This window comes from Wolffia australiana, chromosome 4 (assembly GCF_029677425.1).
Source record: "Wolffia australiana isolate 7733 chromosome 4, ASM2967742v1".
NCBI lineage: Eukaryota > Viridiplantae > Streptophyta > Magnoliopsida > Alismatales > Araceae > Wolffia > Wolffia australiana.
Window position 1 is genome coordinate 18,042,665 of NC_135838.1, and position 20,984 is coordinate 18,063,648.

At 40.9% G+C, this 20,984-nt stretch overlaps 1 long non-coding RNA gene and 1 pseudogene across 1 annotated transcript; one reads left to right on the forward strand and one right to left on the reverse strand.

Moving 5' to 3' along the window:
* Positions 1–1,205: 1,205 nt before the first annotated feature.
* On the reverse strand, positions 1,206–11,803 carry LOC144702191 (uncharacterized). The gene is made up of 5 exons (XR_013581205.1): positions 11,667–11,803; positions 10,699–10,735; positions 10,483–10,599; positions 1,458–1,538; positions 1,206–1,376 (listed from the first exon to the last, which is right to left on the reverse strand). It is a non-coding gene; the product is annotated as an uncharacterized LOC144702191 (long non-coding RNA).
* A 5,054-nt stretch (positions 11,804–16,857) lies between these two features.
* LOC144702831 (small nucleolar RNA R71) lies at positions 16,858–16,967 on the forward strand (annotated as a pseudogene).
* Positions 16,968–20,984: the final 4,017 nt, after the last annotated feature.

Sequence of the window (20,984 nt, forward strand, 5' to 3'; positions counted from 1 at the left end):
ATGTGTTCATCGCCCCTGACGTCGACACGACACCACAGTGCACTCTCCGACCAGCACAATGCGGTCGTGATCTAGCACGTGCGAGGGCAGTGTTGCCAGCGGGACCGGTGGTGCAATTTCAACTTTTCTGACATTTTTGAACCCACACGGCACACAATGGGACCTCGGCGTCCAATAGCTAGCATTACTGAGGGAGTCTGGACTTTTTCCCTCAAATACACTGACTCCTCTATATACCCAAACTAGAATTCCCCCTGCAACACGTGGACTTATAAATGGGACTCGATCAGCCACTTTTTTTTGGATCGCTGAAGCTCCGTTGTCCGGCGACGGATTGTCGCCAAAATTTCAGAAACATGCATAAATTTCATGTAGAATCCAATGGAAGAAAAATGACCCAGAAAAAATGAGTTTTGCTAGGAGATCGCTGGAGCACCGTCCCCGCCGCCGCTCGCCGCCACACGAACCGCCACAAAGGATGGGGGTGCAACAACGATCTCCCAATTTTCTGAACAGAATTTTCTGAAAATTTGAAAGCAGCTTTCTTGCACCGAGAGTGACCTCTCAACAAAATTTCAGCCCAAACCAAGGCCTATAGCTCTAGGAAAATCATTTTGAAGGCTTTTCTTTCAAAGAACCTCCTTCATCCGGCGTCAGTTGGGCACCAAATTTTGTGTGCATGTCTATAATAGCAAATAGAGCCGCACACCAAATTTCAGCCCAAACCGATGCCTAAAGCTTTGGTAAAAATCATTTTGAATGTTTTTTCTCAAAGGACCCTACCTCGTCCAACATTCGTTGGGCACCAAATTTTGTGTGCTTCTGTAATAGCATACTAGAGCAGCACAAAAAAATTGGGCCCAAAATGAGGCCTAGAGCATAGCTAACCAGGAATGGAACTTTGAGTTCTCACCTGTCTTCAACTCTTGTATACACTCTTTTAATTTACATATCTTAATTTAATCTAGAATTAATATATCATTGTAGAGGTTGTAGAACATAGGGCATTATGCTAAAATATTTTGAAGCATTACTCATTAGCAGTTATTATTTACCATCTTTCATTATTAACTTGTAGTGTTTATATCATAATTTTCATAAGTGATGTGAAGCTTTTATTATATTCTGCACACCAGTATATTTCTGAATTTTGGAATATTTATGTACTTCTAAAGCCAAATATCATGTTGGAACAGTACGAGATACTAAAATTCACTGTTTACATTCACTACAATAATTTTGCAATAATTTTCAACACAATAATTTGCAATAGAAGAAGCTTCTTCTCTAATCTTTCGCCTTCAAAGTACGCCCTCCATCGTAGTATTTCTTTTCTCCATGCCTCCATCAACAGTTTGTACTTACTTGGTCATCACCTACATAGTCAAAGACAACAAATAAAACTCGACGCTTATTTAAAATATGAATTATACGGGTGGTGATGTAAGGGATGTTACCTTGACATGATGCAACTACCCCATCTTTGCCATCCTCACCATCCGAATCCAGCTTGCCATCATTGTACCATCGCTTATTATCTGCACACAGCCAACACTTCATAGTGATGAGTGTTTTAATGCTTATTGGTGATAGACGTGTTCTCTTGTACATGACAATAGTGTTTCCCGTAGAGAACATGCGTTCAATAGGAGAGCTTGTTTGCACATGAAAAAAAATTCTCTTGTAGTCGCGACAAGTAAAGTGAAGTGTTTTGCCCCTGTGCTGGCCCACCAAGATAGTGGTGTGAAGACTCCCTCATTAGCCATGACCTATGTCAGATATTGGCTGAACTAGTTTAAGACTGACCTCGCTGACGCGGGTGTGTTGGACTTTTCGCATAGTGCTCTATAGCCAAGAGTCCAACTCTCTTCCTTTTGGGTGATCCATTTCAATGGGACCAACCATTGCAAGTCACGTGTCAAGAGGGATCATATATAGACAATGTTTGACACTCTGACGCCCTCACGAAGCATGGACCATTTGTGGAATGGGTCCATTAATGTCATAGTAGTGATTGCTTCATTTGCCCGTAAGGGTTCTGCAAACTGCGCTAACTTGCGTAGATCGCCTTGCACGCTTGTGCCATGTTGCTGTGATCCCCTTCATACAATCTCCGTACACAGGAGAAAAAGGTTCCCTCTTTAGTTTTTTCGACTACCTCCTCCATATGGGCACAAGATTGTCGATGATAAATAACACATCACATATGGCCGACATCTCTATCCGACAAACATGATCAGTTGATATACAAAACCACCTAAGAATGTGACAAAATTCTTTCACCAACTCCCACTCATCCTTCGACATCTTTGTCAACTTCCCTTTTCTAGTAAAATTCTTCGACACTTCATTAATCACATCATGTTTCTTCATGACAGCAGATAACATAGCAAATTTGTTGTTCCAACGGGACGGACAATCCAATATGACCATGTCGCTTTCTTCAACTTCACGGTCGTCTTCACACGCTTTTGTGTACTCCTCTCACCGTTGAGCAGAGCTTCAAATGCCACGCACTAGCATCCGCTCCTTTGCTACTGCATCACCCAAATACAACAAATAATGCACTCCATTGTCTTCAGCCATTGGGAATATATCTCCATGCAAATTGTCCTCATTGCTATCAAATTGTTCAGCGGTCCTGCCCACATTGCCTTCTTTGGGCTCTAGTACGTGGGCTGAAGGAATGTGATGCAGGATGACTAGAGGGAATGGGATGGGATATGATGGATATAGGATGTTGGCCGACTAAGGAAAGGGTAGGATAAAACAGACCACAAATCACACGGTCGAGTTCGAAAATTAAGTCCGGTGAAAATACTGATGGTGCAACCCCTTTCCTTGTCGAGGCGGGAGTACTGTCTTACAACCACCGTGGTGATGCAAAGCACCAAAATCAATAACTTCGAATGGGCGATTCGCTTAAAAGACTCAAAATCCAAATCTAATCCGGTGGCGGCGAATGAACACTCGAAGAATATTGGACGAAGAACACGGCACCAAAGAGTGTAGGAGTACCTCGGCACTTAATAGTTCGTGAAGAGGTTGCGGGTAATTCTTGACGCGTCGTTGGCGGGAGGATTGATGTGCGCTTTAACAGGGTGTTGCAGATCCAACTGCGCGGTCAACTGGTGGGGGGTCAAGGGGGAAGTCGCCCCCTTGCGGTGTGACGGGCAGTGCCCCGACACCTAAACGGTATGCACGGTGATCTGTGGCGGCGAGGCTGTCCGGGGGGGCACGACGGAAACGCGCTGGCGACCGGGGACTCTGCGGGCACAAGCGAACGGGGCGCGGCTGGCCCCGACGGGCGCGGCAGGCGCAGCGGCGGGGCGCGGCGCGGGTGGGCTGCGCAGGGAGGGCGCCTGTGTGGACGAGCGCTTGTGCGGGCTGGCACCTAGGGCACAAAGGGGCCATGATGCACGACAGCGGCCAGGGAACAGGAAGCTGGTGCCCGGGGCGCTGGGCGCGGGCAGCTGGGCGCAGGGTAGTGGCCAAGGGTGCAGGGCACGGCGGCGATCAGCGGCGGTGGTGATCGGTGATGGCTGAGACCAGAATAGGATGGGAAGATAGGGCAAGCCTTCCAAGGAGAGAAAAAAAACTCAACTCTTGAAATAAACTCGCTAAGTGTTCTTTTGCAACATTGGCCTACATATAGGCCTTGGAGGAAAGAGAAAATAAGAAATAAAATAACCATCAAGGACGAGGCGACGTGTCGACTCATCACGTCATGAATGATTCTTCAATTGTCGTTTGCGACGTGTCATGACGCGGGATATGTCCTGTATAAGTGGAGACGCGTCCGTCGTCGGTGCATTGATGTGGTCGGCATCATGGCGGTTCTTCAGTTGACGTTGATGATGGGTTAGCATGCGAGGCGTCTCGGATGACGGTGACGGCGCGTCTGAAGATGGTGCATTGACGTCGTCGCCATTAGAATGCCAAAGCTTTTAATTACCTCTTGGAGAACAATGTTAAATATGTCTGCGACACATGGGATGTGTCCTTTGGTGCTAAACGTCAGGTTGACACTCTTCATCTTCTTTGCAATCACCGACAACCTCCTCCTATAGCAGAGGCGTTATCAATAGTCACATCATAAACCTGAATAAATACATGTTATGAATAAAAACACATTTTTAACTTAAAAGAGAAGTTTGTTGTTGAATGATGACCTTTGATTGTGGGCAAAATTCTTCCAGGACTTGGCGAACGATAGATGCCATGGTGTCCCCATCGTGCTTGGCAAGGATCTCTCGGATGGCAAGTACTTCTTTTAGTACACCCACTTCTCATCCACTCAATCATTGGTGATGCCTAGAAGACCAATACCCTTCGCCGCAGTCCATGCATCTACAGTGAGGGACAGTCAATCGACGCTATTCCATAGCTTCTTCAAGTCTTCGTTCATGTGGCCATGCATTTGGATCGTCCACTGCTTCATGACCTTCGCACTTGGGGGGTTCCAAGTCCAACTGTGTCGTGTAGCGCCACAGCTCTTTGAATGTGACATTCTAAACGGTGCTCCATGGGGAATCCGTTAAGCAAATGAAATGCATAATGACATTCTTTGCCTCATCAGGGGTATGCCCTTTAAGAGGTCCTCATCGGATTGCCCTCCCTGTTGTTGGTCATCCATGGCCTTGGTTAAAAGCGGTTGCTACTTGTTGACCATGCCCTTTAGCTAAGCATGACGAGCAGGATGACAAGATTAAAAATGTCTCCAAATTACATTAGTGCTCTTGTTAACCTGACGCTTGATCGCTTTTTTCTTACTTTGCGAGTTCTTCTCAAGGCATAGTAAGCATGCATAGCACCCATCACCAATATGTACGAAGTAGTCTATGATGACTGATCAGTTTGATCTAGAGTGACTCTGTGCACCAAACGATGCTCCAACGTTGGTAGCCTGATGACCTTGGGATCCTGCCCCAAAGGAGTCTTGGGGCAGGGTATTACTTCTAGATATGTTCATCCTTCTGAGAAGCATAAGTCGGTTATCAATGTTTGGTTCTACTAGATTATAGGAGCGCATTATGATATGATATGCTATAAAATCTGAACAAGGAAGACAATATTGAAAATTTATACACAGAAAAACACAAATAAAAGCAAGAATAACCTAAGAATGGTAAAATGACTACGCAGAAAGAGAAAACAAATAAGAAACCACTAATCAATAACGTAATAAAGATAAGAGGGAATCATAAAAGAGAGGAGATAAAGACGAAGCAGAAGGAGGAGAATAGATGAAGAAACAGGAGGAGAAAAAGAGAAGAGGAAAAAGTTGGAGGGGAAGAGAAGAAGAAAAAAAAGGAGGAGAAGAAAAGAGAAAAAAGGAGGAGAAAAGACGAAGGAAAAGGAGGAAAAGAGAGGAGGCAAAAGGAGGAGAAAATAAGAGGAAAAAGGAGAAGGAGGAGAAGAGAAGAAGAAAAAGGAGGAGGAGAAGAAAATAGAAAAAAGGAGGAGAAGAAAAGAGGAAAAAAGAGGAGAAGAGAAGAAGAAAAAGGAGGACAAGAGAAAAGGAAAAAAAGAGGAGAAGAGAAAAAGAAAAAGGAGGAGGAGAGAATAGGATAATGAATGAGAAGAACAGAAGAGGAAACAGGGAGAAGAAGAGAAGAAGCAAAAGGAGGAGGACAAGAGAAGAAGAAAAAGAAGGAGAAGAGAAGAGGAAAAAGGAGGAGAAGAGAAGAAGAAAATAAAGGAGGAGAAGAGATGAGGAAAAAGATAGAAGAAGAGAAGAAGAAAAAGGAGGAGAAGACGAGAAGAAATAAGAGGAGAAAAGAAGAAGAAAAGGAGGAGAAGAGACGAGGAAAAAGGAGGAGGAGAACCGAAAAGGAAAAAGGAGGAGGAGAAGAGAAGAAGAAGAAAAAAAGGAGAAGAGAATAGGAAAATGAAGGAGAAGAAGCGAAGAAGAAAAACAAGGAGAAGAGAAGAAGAAAAAGAAGGAGACGAGAATAGGAAAATGAAGCAGGAGAACAGAAGAGGAAAAAGGGAGGAGAAGAAAATAAGAAAAAGGAGGAGGATAAGAGAAGAAGAAGAACAAGGAGGAGAAGATAATAGAAAAAGGAGGAGAAGAGAAGAGGAAAAAAATAAGAAGATAAGAAGAAAAGAAGAAGAAGAAAAAGGAGGAGGCGAAGACAAGATGAAAAAGAGAAGAGACTAGGAAAACGGAGGAGAAGAGAAGAAGAAAAAGGAGGAGGAGAGAAGAGGAAAAAGGAGGAGAAGAGAAGAGGAAAAAGGAGGAGAAGCGAAGAAGAAAAAGGAGGAGGAGAAGAGAAGAAGAAAAAAAAGGAGAAGAGAATAGGCAAATGGAGGAGGAGAACAAAAGAGGAAAAAGGAAGGAGACGAGAAGAAAAAAAACGAGGAGGAGAAGAGAAGAGGAAAAAGGGGGAGAAGAGAATAGGAAGAAGGAAAAGGTGGAGGAGAAAAAAGGATGAAGAAGGAGAAGAGAAGATGAAAAAAGGGAGAAGAGAAGAAGAAAAAAGAGGAGGTGAAGGGAAGAGGAAAATGAAGAAGGAGAAGAGAAGAAGAAAGAGGAGAAGAGAAGAAGAAAATAAAGGAGGAGAAGAGACGAGGAAAAAGGAGGAGAAGAGAAGAGGAAAAAGATGGAGAAGATAATCGGAAAATGAAGGAGAAAAGAAGAGGAAAAAGATGGAGAAAAAAATAGGAAAATAAAGGGGGAGAACAGAAGAGGAAAAAGGGAGAAGAAGAGAAGCAGAAAAAGGAGGAGGAGAAGAGAAGAGGAAAAAAAAGGAGAAGGTAAGAGGAAAAAGGGAGGAGAAGAGAAGAAGAAAGAGGAGGAAGAGAAGAGAAGATGAAAAGGAGGAGGAGAAGAGAAGAGGAAAATAAAGGAGGAGAGGAAAAGAAGAAAATAAAGAAGGAGAAGATAAGAAGAAAATGAAGAGGGAGAACAGAAGAGGAAAACGGGAGGAAAAGAGAAGGAGAAAATGAAGGAGGAGAAGATAAGAAGAAAAATAAGGAGAAGAGAAGAAGAAAATAAAGGGGGAGAAGAGACGAGGAAAATGTGAGGAGAAGAGAAGAAGAAAAAAGAGGAGAAGATAAAAAGAAAAAGGAGGAGAAGAAGACAAGATGAAAAAAAAGGAGAAGAGACTAGGAAAAAGAAGGAGGAGAAGATAAGAAGAAAAAGGAGGAGGAGGAGAGAAGAGGAAAAAGGAGGAGAAGAGAAGAGGAAAGAGGAGGAGGAGAGAAGAGGAAAAAGGAGGAGGAGAGAAGAGGAAAAAGGAGGAGAAGAGAAGAGGAAAAAGGAGGAGAAGCAAAGAAGAAAAAGGAGGAGGAGAAGACAAGAAGAAGAAGAAGAAGAGAATATTCAAATGGAGGAGGAGAACAGAAGAGGAAAAAAGGAGGAGAAGAGAAGAAGAAAAACGAGGAGAAGAGAAGAGGAAAAATGAAGAGAAGAGAAGAGGAAGAAGAAAAAGGAGGAGAAGAGAGGATGAAGAAGGAGAAGAGAAGATAAAAAAGGGAGGAGAAGAGAAGAAAAAGGAGGAGGAGGAGAGAAGAAGAAAAAGTAGGAGGAGAAGAGAAGAGGAAAATGAAGGAGGAGAAGAGAGGAGGAAAATGAAGGAGGAGAAGAGACGAAGAAAATAATGGAGGAGCAGAGACGAGGAAAAAGGAGGAGGAGAAGAGAAGAAGAAAAAGGAGGAGGAGAAGAGAAGAAGAAAAAGGAGGAGAAGAGAAGAGGAAAAAGGAGGAGAAGAGAAGAATAAAAAGGAGGAGGAGAAGCGAAGAAGAAAGAGGAGGATAAGAGAAGAGGAAAAAGATGGAGAAGATAATTGGAAAATGGAGGAGAACAGAAGAGGAAAAAGGGAGAAGAAGAGAACAGGAAAAAGATGGAGAAGAGAATAGGAAAATGAAGGAGGAGAACAGAAGAGGAAAAAGGGAGGAGAAGAGAAGAAGAAAAAGGAGGGAAAGAGAAGAAGAAAAAGGAGGGGAAGAGAAGAAGAAAAACGAGGAGAAGAGCAGAGGAAAAAGGAGGAGAAGAGAAGAGGAAAAAAAGGAGAAGATAAGAGGAAAAAGGAGGAGGAGAAGAGAAGAAGAAAAACGAGGTGGAGAAGAGCAGAGGAAAAAGGAGGAGAAGAGAAGAGGAAAAAAGGAGAAGAGAAGAAGAAAAGGAGGAGGAGAAGCGCGGATGAAAAGGAGGAGGACAAGAGAAGGGTAAAATGGAGGAGGAGAAGAGAAGAAGAAAATGAAAGAGAAGAGAAGAGGAAAAAGGGAGGAGAATAGAAGAGGAAAATGAAGGAGGAGAAGAGAAGAAGAAAAATGAGGAGAAGAGAACAAGATGATGAAGAAGGAGAAGAGAAGAAGAAAAAGGAGGAGAAGCGAGGAAGGAAAAAGGGGGAAAAGAGAAGAGGAAAAAGTAGGAGAAGAGAAGAGGAGAAAAAGGAGGACAAGAGAAGTAAAAGGAGGACAAGAGAAGAGGAAACAAAAAGAGGAAAAGAGATGAAGAAAAAGGAGGACAAGAGAAGAGGAAAAAGATGGAGAAGAGAAGGAGAAAAAGGAGGAGAAGAGAAGAGGAAAAAGGAGGAAGAAGAGGAGAAGAGGAAAAAGGAGGAGAAGAGAAGAAGGAAGATAAGGAGGAGAACAGAATAGGAAAAAGGAGGAGAAGAGAAGAAGAAAAATAAGGAGGAGAACAGAATAGGAAAAAGGAGGAGAAGAGAAGAAGAAAAATAAGGAGGAGAACAGAATAGGAAAAAGGAGGAGAAGAGAAGAGAAAAAAGGAGGAGAAGAAGAAGCGGGTATATAAAATCAATGAAAAAGTATGGCATCAAGGGGGTATATAAAATCAATTAACAAAAAACATGAATGGAGAAGAATAATAAGAAGAAGAAAAGAGGGAGAAGAAGTGAAGAAGAAGAATATGATGAGGAGGAGAAGCAGCTTCACCACAGAACAGTATGGAACTGAAAGCTGCACAGCCTCATTAAGCAAATCATGTTCAAGAGTTTACGATTAGCTAATGATATATAAAAAAGAAGTCCTCTATTTCCCATCGGTGCGGCAGACTTTGATGATTGCCTTTTTGAGCGTTGTGGAAGTGAATGCTGTCTACGAGAAGACTCTAAATCCTTGAGGGAATAGGAAACCCCACCTTCTCACGGAGCTGTACGCTCATACAGCTCCCAGCCAGCAGTTAGCTTTCAAGGAATGGAAATGTGGATGAATCGACATCAAATTTGGTTTTTCTTATCAGCGAGAACGCTCCGCGCCTTCTTCATCTTCATCTTCATTGACTTTGTAAAGCGCTCGTAAACTCGCGCTTCCTTTCATTACTTCATACTGCCATCGCTTCTACTCCGCTTCCGGGCGTAAACTCGTGCCTTTATTGATTAACTTATTTAAGAACTCTTGCTCCTAATGTCGCACCTTCGGAGCCTTCGGAAGTCAATGAAGATTCAGATTCAGAAGAAGAAGGTTATGAAAGTTCAGAATGTATTTAATCGTAACCGCTACACGACTTATTATCCACTGCACGGATAACTTTCGAAACCTTTGTCGAGTTCTTTTGGACTAGGAAACCTGAGTCTGTTTTTTCCACTTTTCCTTTCACAAAAAATTTAAAAAGCATTTTAAATGATCATTAGCTAAAGTCCATATGTTATTTAGTCATATCTGCCTTGTTCAGATGCTGAACCTCTGAAATAAACGGAGGACTTCATTCAGTGACAACGCGATCACCCTCTAAATGATCAGAATAAGGTAAATCTTGAAGATAAGTTTTGTACTCTATTATTTTTTAGTTCCTATAGTTGGGTGGGCGTTGGCCAGTCTTTCGACGATATCCCCCTTAAAAGCGTACATGGGGGTCCCCCGCATGCAGCACATGCCATTCGAGGTGGCCTAGCCCTTACTTTGTACATGTAGTAAAATTGAGACTGTTCGACTTCACCACTCTCGCTAGTAAACGCTCCTAACATCGCGTAAGTGACCCTATATCGCCCATCATCATACCCAGCTATCAGCTCATCCCTATCTATTCTTCTCTTTTTTTATGTTAGAGCTTAGATCTTGAAACCGGATCAATATGCATTGCAAAATAGGCATCTGATAAATTTGAGAGAACTGAGTTGATCCCTGGAGCTACCTACGGGTCCTAAAACCAGAAAAAATAGGCATACAATATATACAAAAACTTAAACACTCAACTTGAAAAAGAAATACTAGAATCCATATTTAATTATTGTCTTGTAATAAGGCACGACTTTAGGAGCAATTTATGAGCGGAAGCCACGTTGGTACGAAGTCCAGTCACGTTCAGAAATATTCCTAAGGGTTTATGTATTATGAAATAAACAAGAAACCATCTCTGAACTATTATGCAAACAGACCAGCAAAAATAACTACAAAGTATGGCATCAGGCGGGTATATAAAAACAATTTACAAAAATCATGAATCGAGGCACCATAGAGCTGAAACCATTTGAGGGAAAAATGGCATGTAATGATGCTTGTGGCATGAGAAATTACTTGGTTGCTGTTGCCCGTTGGACAAAGATGTCCCACGCTTGTCGGTCTTTATGACACCAAATCGACACGAGCACAAAAATACCTTGACAGCGTTCCAATCTCCACCGCTTCAAAATGCTGCAAAGAAATGCAAAAGGAACAGCAATCAGAACTGTAAGAGAACTCCATAATGAAACAGAAGTTAATATGGCAATGCAGAGGAAGAAACGAATTGACCTGAACCAATTGAGACACGAGCCTATCCTCCGCCGTACTGCAAGAGACATTCAACTTAAAAAGAGAATTAGAGGAAGAAGAGGAAGAATATGAAGAAGAAGAAGAAGAGAAAATCAGAGGAAAACGAGAATTAGCGGAAGAAGAAGAAGAGAGAATTAGGGGAAGAAGAAGGGGAAGAGGGGGAAGAGGGGGAAGAGGGGGAAGAGGGGGAAGAGGGGGAAGAGGGGGAAGAGGGGGAAGAGAGGGGAGAAGGGGAAGAAGAAGATGAAGAAGAGGATGGAGGAGGAGGAGGAGAAGCAGAAGAAGAAGAAGAAGAAGAAGAAGAAGAAGAAGAAGAAGAAGAAGAAGAAGAAGAAGAAGAAGCAGAAGCATAAGCAGAAGCAGAAGAAGAAGAAGAAGAAGAAGAAGAAGAAGAAGAAGAAGAAGAAGAAGAAGAAGAAGAAGCAGAAGAAGAAGAAGAAGCAGAAGAAGAAGAAGAAGAAGAAGAAGAAGAAGAAGAAGAAGAAGAAGAAGAAGAAGAAGAAGAAGAAGAAGAAGAAGAAGAAGAAGAAGAAGAAGAAGAAGAAGAAGAAGAAGAAGAAGAAGAAGAAGAAGAAGAAGAAGAAGAAGAAGAAGAAGAAGAAGAAGAAAGAAGAAGAAGAAGAAGAAGAAGAAGAAGAAGAAGAAGAAGAAGAAGAAGAAGAAGAAGAAGAAGAAGAAGAAGAAGAAGAAGAAGAAGAAGAAGAAGAAGAAGAAGAAGAAGAAGAAGAAGAAGAAGAAGAAGAAGAAGAAGAAGAAGAAGAAGAAGAAGAAGAAGAAGAAGAAGAAGAAGAAGAAAGAAGAAGAGGAAGAAGAAGAAGAAGAAGAAGAAGAAGAAGAAGAAGAAGAAGAAGAAGAAGAAGAAGAAGAAGAAGAAGAAGAAGAAGAAGAAGAAGAAGAAGAAGAAGAAGAAGAAGAAGACGAAGAAGAAGAAGAAGAGAACTGCTTACCAGTGCTGCCGCCATGCACCGATGCCGCCGTGCCGCCGTTGCCGCCTTGCTGCTGCCGGCTGTCCGCTGATGCAGTCCACCGTTCGCCGTCCGCCAATAATTTCAAGATTTTCAAAAGAAACTTAGGTTATACCGCTATAGATGTTGTATATCGAACTTCGATATCCAACATAGATTTCCAATATTGTCATCCTCCCCCTGAGACGAAGGCGGATGATGACATCAACACGGATATCAATATTTGATATCGATATCCGATATCTGGATATCAGAAAAAACCGGACACGGGAAATTTGATTTCCCGTATCCGTCCCAATACCGTACTCCAATACCGGTATCGGATATCGGAGATCCCTATCACATGGTATGAAAAATGTTTAAGATTGAGAAAATCTTAATAAATTCATACAAATATAGATTAAAATATATATATATATATATTTATAACATAGGATATTAAGATCTTTGAGAATTGAATATTAGGAAATTCATAAAAAAACTATATTATGACTCCAAATAAAATTCTTTAAGAATATGATGTCAAAATTTTCTACAGAAAGACCTTAAAATCTACAAAATTAAAAAAATATATTCTGAAAATAAACTTAAATATTATAGGCATGATAAGAAGTACATATAATTAATTCAGTTTATGAAAACATATAAGTATGGTCAATTTAACTCACTAAATATGTGAATTGTCATTCTCACACATGGAAAGCTATATTATAGAGCCTGGAAAGGAGATTTTAAATGTATTTCTTTCAAAAGAGATTTTTTATTTTCCTAAAATATAGCTTCCCATATGATCAACCTCGAAAAATATTATTTATAGAGAGTAGGTTAGGGAATGAGAAATTTTATCAAGGTTTGAACTTAAAAATCTAATGTAGATTACATCGACAAATTATCTCTAATGAATTGCTTGAATATTTCTTTGAGATTCTTTTCAAAAGGATTATGTTGTACATTATAATTATAAAATCATATGCAAATAAAGTAGAAGCAATGAAATCCTATGAATTGGATTCTCCTTTATCATTCTCTTCCATTTTTTATTAGACGTGGTTAAAATTTTGTTTTTAGATTCTTATATTTCAGTAACAAATCTTGTAGTTCACACTTATGGAATAACACACATAATTTCAGGAGTCTGTTAAATAAAAATTATTACTTTTATGAAAACTATTGTTTAGGAAGAAATTCAGGTTAAGTTCGGAGGTTACATGAGCCATGGATGCACTTTTATTAATCTTCATTTTATGGTTGCGTCTTTTACCTCTCATTCGCTCCATTTCTTGCATAATTTTTTGAAAATTTTAAATTATTGAGCTTGGATTTTTTTCATGGCCGTGTCATGATTTTTCCACCAATAAACCAGAATTCAGGTTTAGAGTTTTTATCTAAGAATCAATAAATAGTTATATCTAATATAGGGTGCTATACCTAAGGATGATTCGTAGTGAAATCAATAAATTAACACATCAAATAGTCATGCTAGGTTTATAAATATTATATATATCTATAATTAATTTTTTCTAAATTTTCCATGAAAAACTGTTTTCCCTGAAGTGATGGATTATATATAATTTAGCCATCAAAAACTAAAAATAATACCTCTGCTAGTGATGGAGGGTGTTTAATGATGTTTGGTTGGTGATTTGACATGTATGGTGTGTGGTGGTGTCTTGCAGAAATAACATGAAAGTGCTTGTGGTAAAATTTGATGATAGACATGCAAAAGCACAGTCACACTTAGGATAAGTGCATGCACAGTGAGTAGAGACGAAAAGGGTTTGATAGTGGCATTTGCATATGGGATTAGTACAAAAATATTTAAGAGGGAGGATTTTGTATGTGTATTTACAATTGAGAGTGTTGAAAATGCTGTTTACATGCAGCTATTATGGAGTAGTGGGGCCCATTTAGGATGATACATTAGACAAATGATTGATGTTACGTAGAGTAGGTGAGATGGGTGAAAACCTGGAGTTGAGGATGGAAAAAGTTTTTCTAATCTACAAACAATATGAATTTTACTTTTAATTCCTCTACGGCTTATGGTGAAGACTGCCCCTTTGTGACAATCATAGGCTGGGTTGTGCCAAAAATGTTTAGCCCCTAGAGAGTATCCCTGTTTCCTCTTCCACTTCATTTTATGTAAGATCGAGCATAAGAATGTGCCTTGTGGAGATCTCATTCCATTTCACTTTTTCTTCTTGTAAGTGTCTCTTCAAGATGGTCAGATGCTTGGCCTCTAGACATATCCACGTGATCGATGTGGCATTGGATCTTCATTTGAATTTCTCCATTTCTCCCTCAATATATTGTACATCTTCCCACCATCATGTCTCACTAGTGGACGACAATGGTTTGAGAAGAAGGGAAGATAAGGGCGGCTCATATTTGTCTGACATGGGAACCTCAAATAAGTCCTCCTTATTTATACTTATTTTGGAATATTTCATAAAAGTGGATATAACTTAAATGTATCCACCAACATACATAGATCTGACTTACATAACTCTCTGAGACAATGTATGAATCTAGTGAATAAATTTAATAATCCGATAATACTTATTACTTTATCATCATCAAATTTATTTAACCCAATCAATAACGCGTCTCCATCCCATGGAGTTCCAAGTTCTAGATGATCCAATGTAGTGTTTGAACCTTTACCATCATTGGTTTCAATATGCTTATGATTCTTCATGCGATTGGGACTCCCAAATGACTTAAAGTTATCTATCTAACACCAATCTTTATTCTAGTGTTGATACATATCGTTTAAGTATTGATACATAAACGATTGGTGGATATTGATGTGGTCGTCAAACGCGCCAACCTGATTTTATTTCAGTTCATTGAATGAAATAATTATTCATTATTATTCACATGTGATGTTTATAATGATCCATGAAAGGTAGAGGGTAATGGTCTTTTTTAGTTACTAGGTTTAGCTTTCGATAATCTATACATACACGCCAACTAGTAACTAACCTAGTTTGAATCTCTTCCCCCTTTTCGTTCCTTGCTACTGTGATTCCCGATTTCTTTGGAACCATATGCACTGGACTCACCCATGAACTATCGGATATAGCATATATAACATTTCCCTTAAGCCATTTTAGAATCTCCTCTTTCAATACTTCTATCATATTGGGGTTCAATCGTCTCTGAGGTTCTCTAGTAGGGTTAGATCCTTCCTCGACAAAGATTCGATGTTCACATATGCTAGAAGGCACCCCTTTTATGTCGTCAAATGACCATCCTATTGCTGCTTTATACTCTTTTAATGTCCCCATTAGATTCTCCTCTTGATCTCGCGTTAAGGACGAAGAGATGATGACAGGTAATGTATTTCTAGGGCCTAGAAAGACATATTTTAGGGAAGATGGTAGTGGTTTAAGTTCTAAATCAAAGGGATCATTAGCATCTAAAGTTTCGTTCACTAGATTTATTCCACAAACTTCCAAAATTTCATCCCCCAAGTCATGATCATCCTCTAATAAGTCTAAAGTTCCCACTTCTTCGTGACTACTACTAGGATATTTCATCAATCTAGAAATGTTTAATTCTACCCTCTCCTCTCCTACTCTTAGAATTGTTTTTCCCCTTTCCCAATCGGTGATGGCCCTAGCCGTGGCTAAGAAAGGTCTCCCTAAAATGATGGGTGCTCTTGTTACGTCATCGGGTACCTCTATCTCGGCTACAATGAAATCAGCAGGGAAGACACATTGTTCTACTCTGACCATCATGTTTACTAGCTCCCCACATGGTTTTCAGATAGATCCATCAGCCAATTGTAGCTCCACATGAATGGGTTGCATCTCCACAAATTTATATCGATCGTATAGGGCTTTGGGAATGAGATTGATACTCGCTCCTGAATCTAATAAGGATCTTGAAAACTTCATCCCCCCGATATCACATGTAATTAGCGGAGGCCCTGAATCTTTCTTTTTCTCAGGTAATTCTTTTAAGATTATCGAACTAACACTCTCGGGAAGCCTAATCCGGTTGGCTTTCCTCTGGGGTGTACATAATTCTTTCACATACTTAGAAAATAATGGTATATACCTAATTGCTTCCTCTAAAGGAATGGTTATGGTCGCTTCCTTAAAGGATTCTATGAGCTTATTATTTTCAATGGCAGGCTTTGAGGGTTTTAAGGCATGGGGAAAAGGTATAGGGGGCTGATATGCACCTAGGCTCGACTCCTTCCGTATAGCTGCATTCCCCAAAGGTTCTCTTCCTTCATTTCTTTCCTCGATTTCCTCATTCTCATCCTTCTCTAATCGCTTCCCACTCCTCAATCTAGTAATGGCACGCGCACTATCAAGGGGGATTTGCGACGATTTTCCTACTTTTTCTTTGGAAAAAGGAAGCTCTTGTGACTCAATAGTCAACACATTCCTAGGATTAACAGAGGGTTGAGTTGGGAATTGACCTTTGTTGGAGCCCATTTCTTTTTCTTTACCTCTAGTATTTCCCATGGATGCAATGGGTTGTTGAATATGTTCCTCCATTTGATCCATTTGGTTTTGCACAAGGTTAAGTTGTTCGCTCATCCCTTGAATGTTCTTCGTTAATTGCTCCATCATTGCCTTCATGACCTGAAAATCAGAAATATTGGAGTCATTTGTTTGTTTAGGCGGCTGGTTGTAAGAGGCAGGATATTGTTTATGTTGGTAAGGAGGTCGATGCTCTTTAGTGTAGTTCTCGTTCCCTCGTGCATTCCATGGCTTGTACGGGTACGCGTGATTCATTGCATTGATCTCCTCCCTCCCCATGCACTCTCCATCTTTATGCTCCCTGCTCAAACATAAAGAGCAAGGAACTTCTTGCACCTTGGACACATTAGCATGAGTCACCATCTTTTCCATTAAATTAGTCAATTTTTCAATATTTGTCTCAATTTTCCCTATCAGGTGCTCATTCCTTTCTACCATGATCTCAACTTCCTTACCATGAACATCAACCACACCACCTTTCTTTGGTTCTTCATTCCTTCCGTTATGGTTTAGACTCAAACAATGGCTATCGGTTTCAGCTAGTTTCTCCATAATTTCCTCTATCTCATCATCATATTTTTCCATGATTGAACCTCCACATGAATAATCCACTCTATTTCTAGAATTCTCATTTAAACCATTATAGAAAATATTCATCAAAATGCCATGTGCTAAACCCATGATGAGGGCATTTCCTAGCTGAGGATCTAAACCGCTCCCACGCATCACAAAATGACTCATAATCTCCTTGTTTAAATCCTTGTATTTCTTGTCTAACTTGGTTGGTTCTACCGGGAGTATAGAATTTCTTCATGAAACACTCTTCAATTTCATTCCAACTCTCAAATTTTCGGCAAAGATTCCTAAACCACTCCCTAGCTCTATCTCTCAAGGTTTCTGGAAATATCCGCATCTTGAGTACATCTTGTGAAACCCCCGGAATATGGAATAAGGAGCACCTACCTATCAGTTCCTCTAAAAAGGTATAAGGATTTTCATTAGGTAAGCCATGATAGGTAGGTAAAGCATTTAAGAAAGAAACATCTATTTTGAAGTGAACATTGTCTCCCAAATTGGTAGTGATCTTGGTGAAGCCACCACTTCCTATAGGAGTGTAATGTTCCTTATATTTCTTCCTCTCCTCCCTTTGATCGTCATTTTGATTCCTTTGATTTTGATCTTGATCCATTTCCTCTACTCGGCTACAACTTTCCTCAGAATTTGATGATCTTCCTAGAGAGTTGAGATCTATCAATGTAGGTTTCCTCGATCTAGTTCCTTGCATAAACCAAAATCAAATTCTTACCCCAGTAAATATATCCCAACTCTCTTATTTCCTCACAAAGGTATTCCTACTACGCAATACTTGAGAAAATAAGATGCAGGTAAGGGAAAAGAAATAACTAACCTCAAGGACACCTTGCTCCCCGGCAACGGAGCCAATTGATAAACTCAAAATTGCGTTGATTTGTGTCGTTGCTGTGTATTGAGTTCATGCAATAGATTTATATTTTCCTCACTAGTATAGAGACAAGTAAGGGTTGAATCCTCAGGGAGCTTAGGTAATGAGGTAGATGATTAATAAAGAGAAGAAGAGATACTTGTAGGTAAGAAAATGGAGAGGTATTCTAAAGATTTAAGGAGGTTAAAACAAGATAGATTAATTACCGTAGTAATACTGATATGAGAGGAATATGTTTTTACAGGATTTAGGGGCCTCTTAGAGAAAACTTCCCATAGAGGAATTTCATCAAACACGTTATGGGCAATGAGAAAGGTGGACGAATTTGATGACAATGGAGAGGAGAAATGATGGATATGGGCGCAGAACTGAGGATATATTTCTTTGTAGTCGAAATAGTGATGAATGAATGGCGGAATGATGGTGTAGAGGGTGATATGGAGAGATGAGAGAACTGGAATGGGTGTGTGTATGAATGATGGAAATGATGTTTATTTTCCTTGAGAACTTTGGAATGAGAATCAAACCAAACCTAAGATAAAGAAAAAAGTCCTAGTACACTCTCCTTGGAGGGGATTACAAGGAAATCTCTCATCAGAACCATCACACAAACCCCGTTTTTGATGCCAGTCCTAGGCCGGGTGGTGCTTGATCCGCTACGATGTTGAGCTCGACTTGGTCTCCCTCTCCAGAGCAAACTTGAGCATCTGCCAATACCAAAGCTTGGGCCTAAGCTTTCCCCCCTTTCCTGATGGTGACCTGAGTCAAAGGAATGCCAAAAGACCCCCATCGAAGAAAAAAAAAACTATTTGAAGAGTTAGGGGTTTTCTCGGCTCAAATGGCATAAATTGCATTTATGCCCTTGCGACCTTACAAGGATAGAAAAATTATAAATAACCCCTACAACATAAATAAAAGCCTTAAAAATCATTTAGATCATTTTAAAAAAAAGAAACAGAAAATTATATTTTGCCTTTAAAGGTTCATCTCCTTATGATTTTTACCCCGAAAAAAAAATATGAAATAAATTACACAAAAATCAGGAAATGTCACGACATCATAAAAACACAATGAAGGCAAAATTAATCAATTTAGTTCAATATAACATGCAAATGTAGTCATTTTGAGCCAAATATAAGTGTAAAATGGATGATTTTATGTCAGAAATTTGCATGTTATCAACATCCAGTTAATTTGCCTGGTCATTGGGAGTCTGAGCTTGATTAGTCCACAATCCCCAACCTTAATTGATCACCTTCTTACTCAGCAGATGTTTTACAACTTCTCGTAAGTTTCATCAATCCAGCAATCATCTCATTAGCATTCAGTCTTAAACTGCAATTTCTGTGTCGTAACACATGCCAAATGGTCCTAACGTATGCCGTGTTACATCAAACGTAAATATGCAAATAACATATACAAAAATTCATAAATACGTAAATCAGATAAAGACACAATTAACGTATATAAAAAATACATAAATACAAAAAATAAGATAGATACACAAGTAACATCAATACACAAATAACATTAATTCGAAAATAAGATGCACAAATAACAAATACAGAAAATACATAAATATGAAAATAATATCAATATACAAATATACAAATACACAAATAATGTAAATAAACAAATACACAAATGACATGAATATGTTAATATGCAAATACATAACTACAAAAAATGTAAACACCAAGCTATTGATGCAGAATGACTAGATGTGACAGAACTAGGTGATGACGGGAACTGGATACTAGACAACTAGGGACGACGAGATAAAACAGACCACAAATCACACGATCGAGTTTGAAAACTAAATCCGGTGAAAATACTGATGGTGCAGCCCCTCTCCTCGTCGAGGCCAGGAGTACTGTCTTACAACCACCGTAGTGACGCAAAGCACCAAAATCAATAACTTTGAATGGGCGTTCGCTAGAAGATTCAAACACCTATTAAATCTATTCGCTTGAAGATTCAAATCCAAATCTAATTCAAAGGCGGTGGATGAACACCCAAAGAATAATGGACGAAGAACATGGCACCAAAGAGTGTAGAAGTACCTAGGCACTCAATAGTGCATGAAGAGGCTGCAGGGAATTCTTGACACATCGTTGGCGGGATGAATGACGTGTGCTTCGACAAGGTGTCAGTTGGCGGGGGGTCAAGGGGGGAGTCGCCCCCTTGCGGGGTGCGGGGCAGCGCCCTGACACCTAAACGGTATGCGTGGCGACCAGTGGCTGCGAGGGCGTCCGGGGGCACAACGGGCGTGGGCTGGGGGCCGGGGACTTTGCGGGCACAAGCGGACGGGGTGCAGCAGGTGCCTGCGCGGGGTGAACGTCTGTGCGGGCATGCACCTGAGCGGGGCGGACTCCTGTGCAGGCGGGCGGCTTGTGCGGGTGACCGCCTGTGCGTGCGCCTGGCGGGCGGGCGCCTACACAGGGCGGATGCCTATGCGTCCGGCGCTTGTGCGGGGTGGCCTGGCGCGGGGCAACGACCTAGGGCATGGGCCGGCCTGGGCGTGGGGCAGCGACCAAGGGCGCAGGGGACCAAGGAAAGGGGCGCGGAGGCCAGAGTGCTGGGCGCAGCCAGCTGGGGCGCAAGGCGGTGGCCAAGGGCACTGTACGTGGCGGTGATCTGTGGCGACGACGATCGGAATGGGACAGGGAGGATGGGGCGAGTCTTCCAAGAAGAAAAAACTTCAATTCTTGAAATAAACTCTCTAAGTGTTCTTTTGCAACATTGGCCTACATATAGGCCTTGGAGGAAAGAGAAAATAAGAAATAAAATAACCGTCAAGGACAAGACGACATGTCGACTCGTCACGTCACGAATGGTTCTGCAGTTGTCGTTGGCAACGTGTCATGACGCGGGATATGTCATGCGTAAGTGGAGGCGTGCACAAGAGAGAGAATCTTTTGTTCCGTAGGTTATGTCGTGCACAAGAGAGAAGCAGTTGTTCAGAGATGCAGTCGGATTGTAAAGCATTTTTCACTTTGCAGATGAAGCTACTCCGGACTTTTTCACTTTGCAGGTCAATCTTCCTCTCGCGCTCTCTCTCTCTCTTTCAATTTCTCAGTCAATCTCCCTCTTGCTCTCCATCAATCTCCCTCTCGCTCTCCATCAATCTTCCTCTCGCTCTTTGTCAATCTTCCTCTCACTCTCTCTCTCTTTCTCTCTGTCGGTCAATCCTTCACTCGCTCTGTCTCTTTTTCTCTCTCTCTGGAACAACCTGTTTGGTGTTGCCACAGATCTGGTGTTGCCACAGAAATCGGTTATTCCATAGATCTGGTGTTGCCACATCATGCCAAGCTGTTCAAAATTGATTGACCGAGAAAT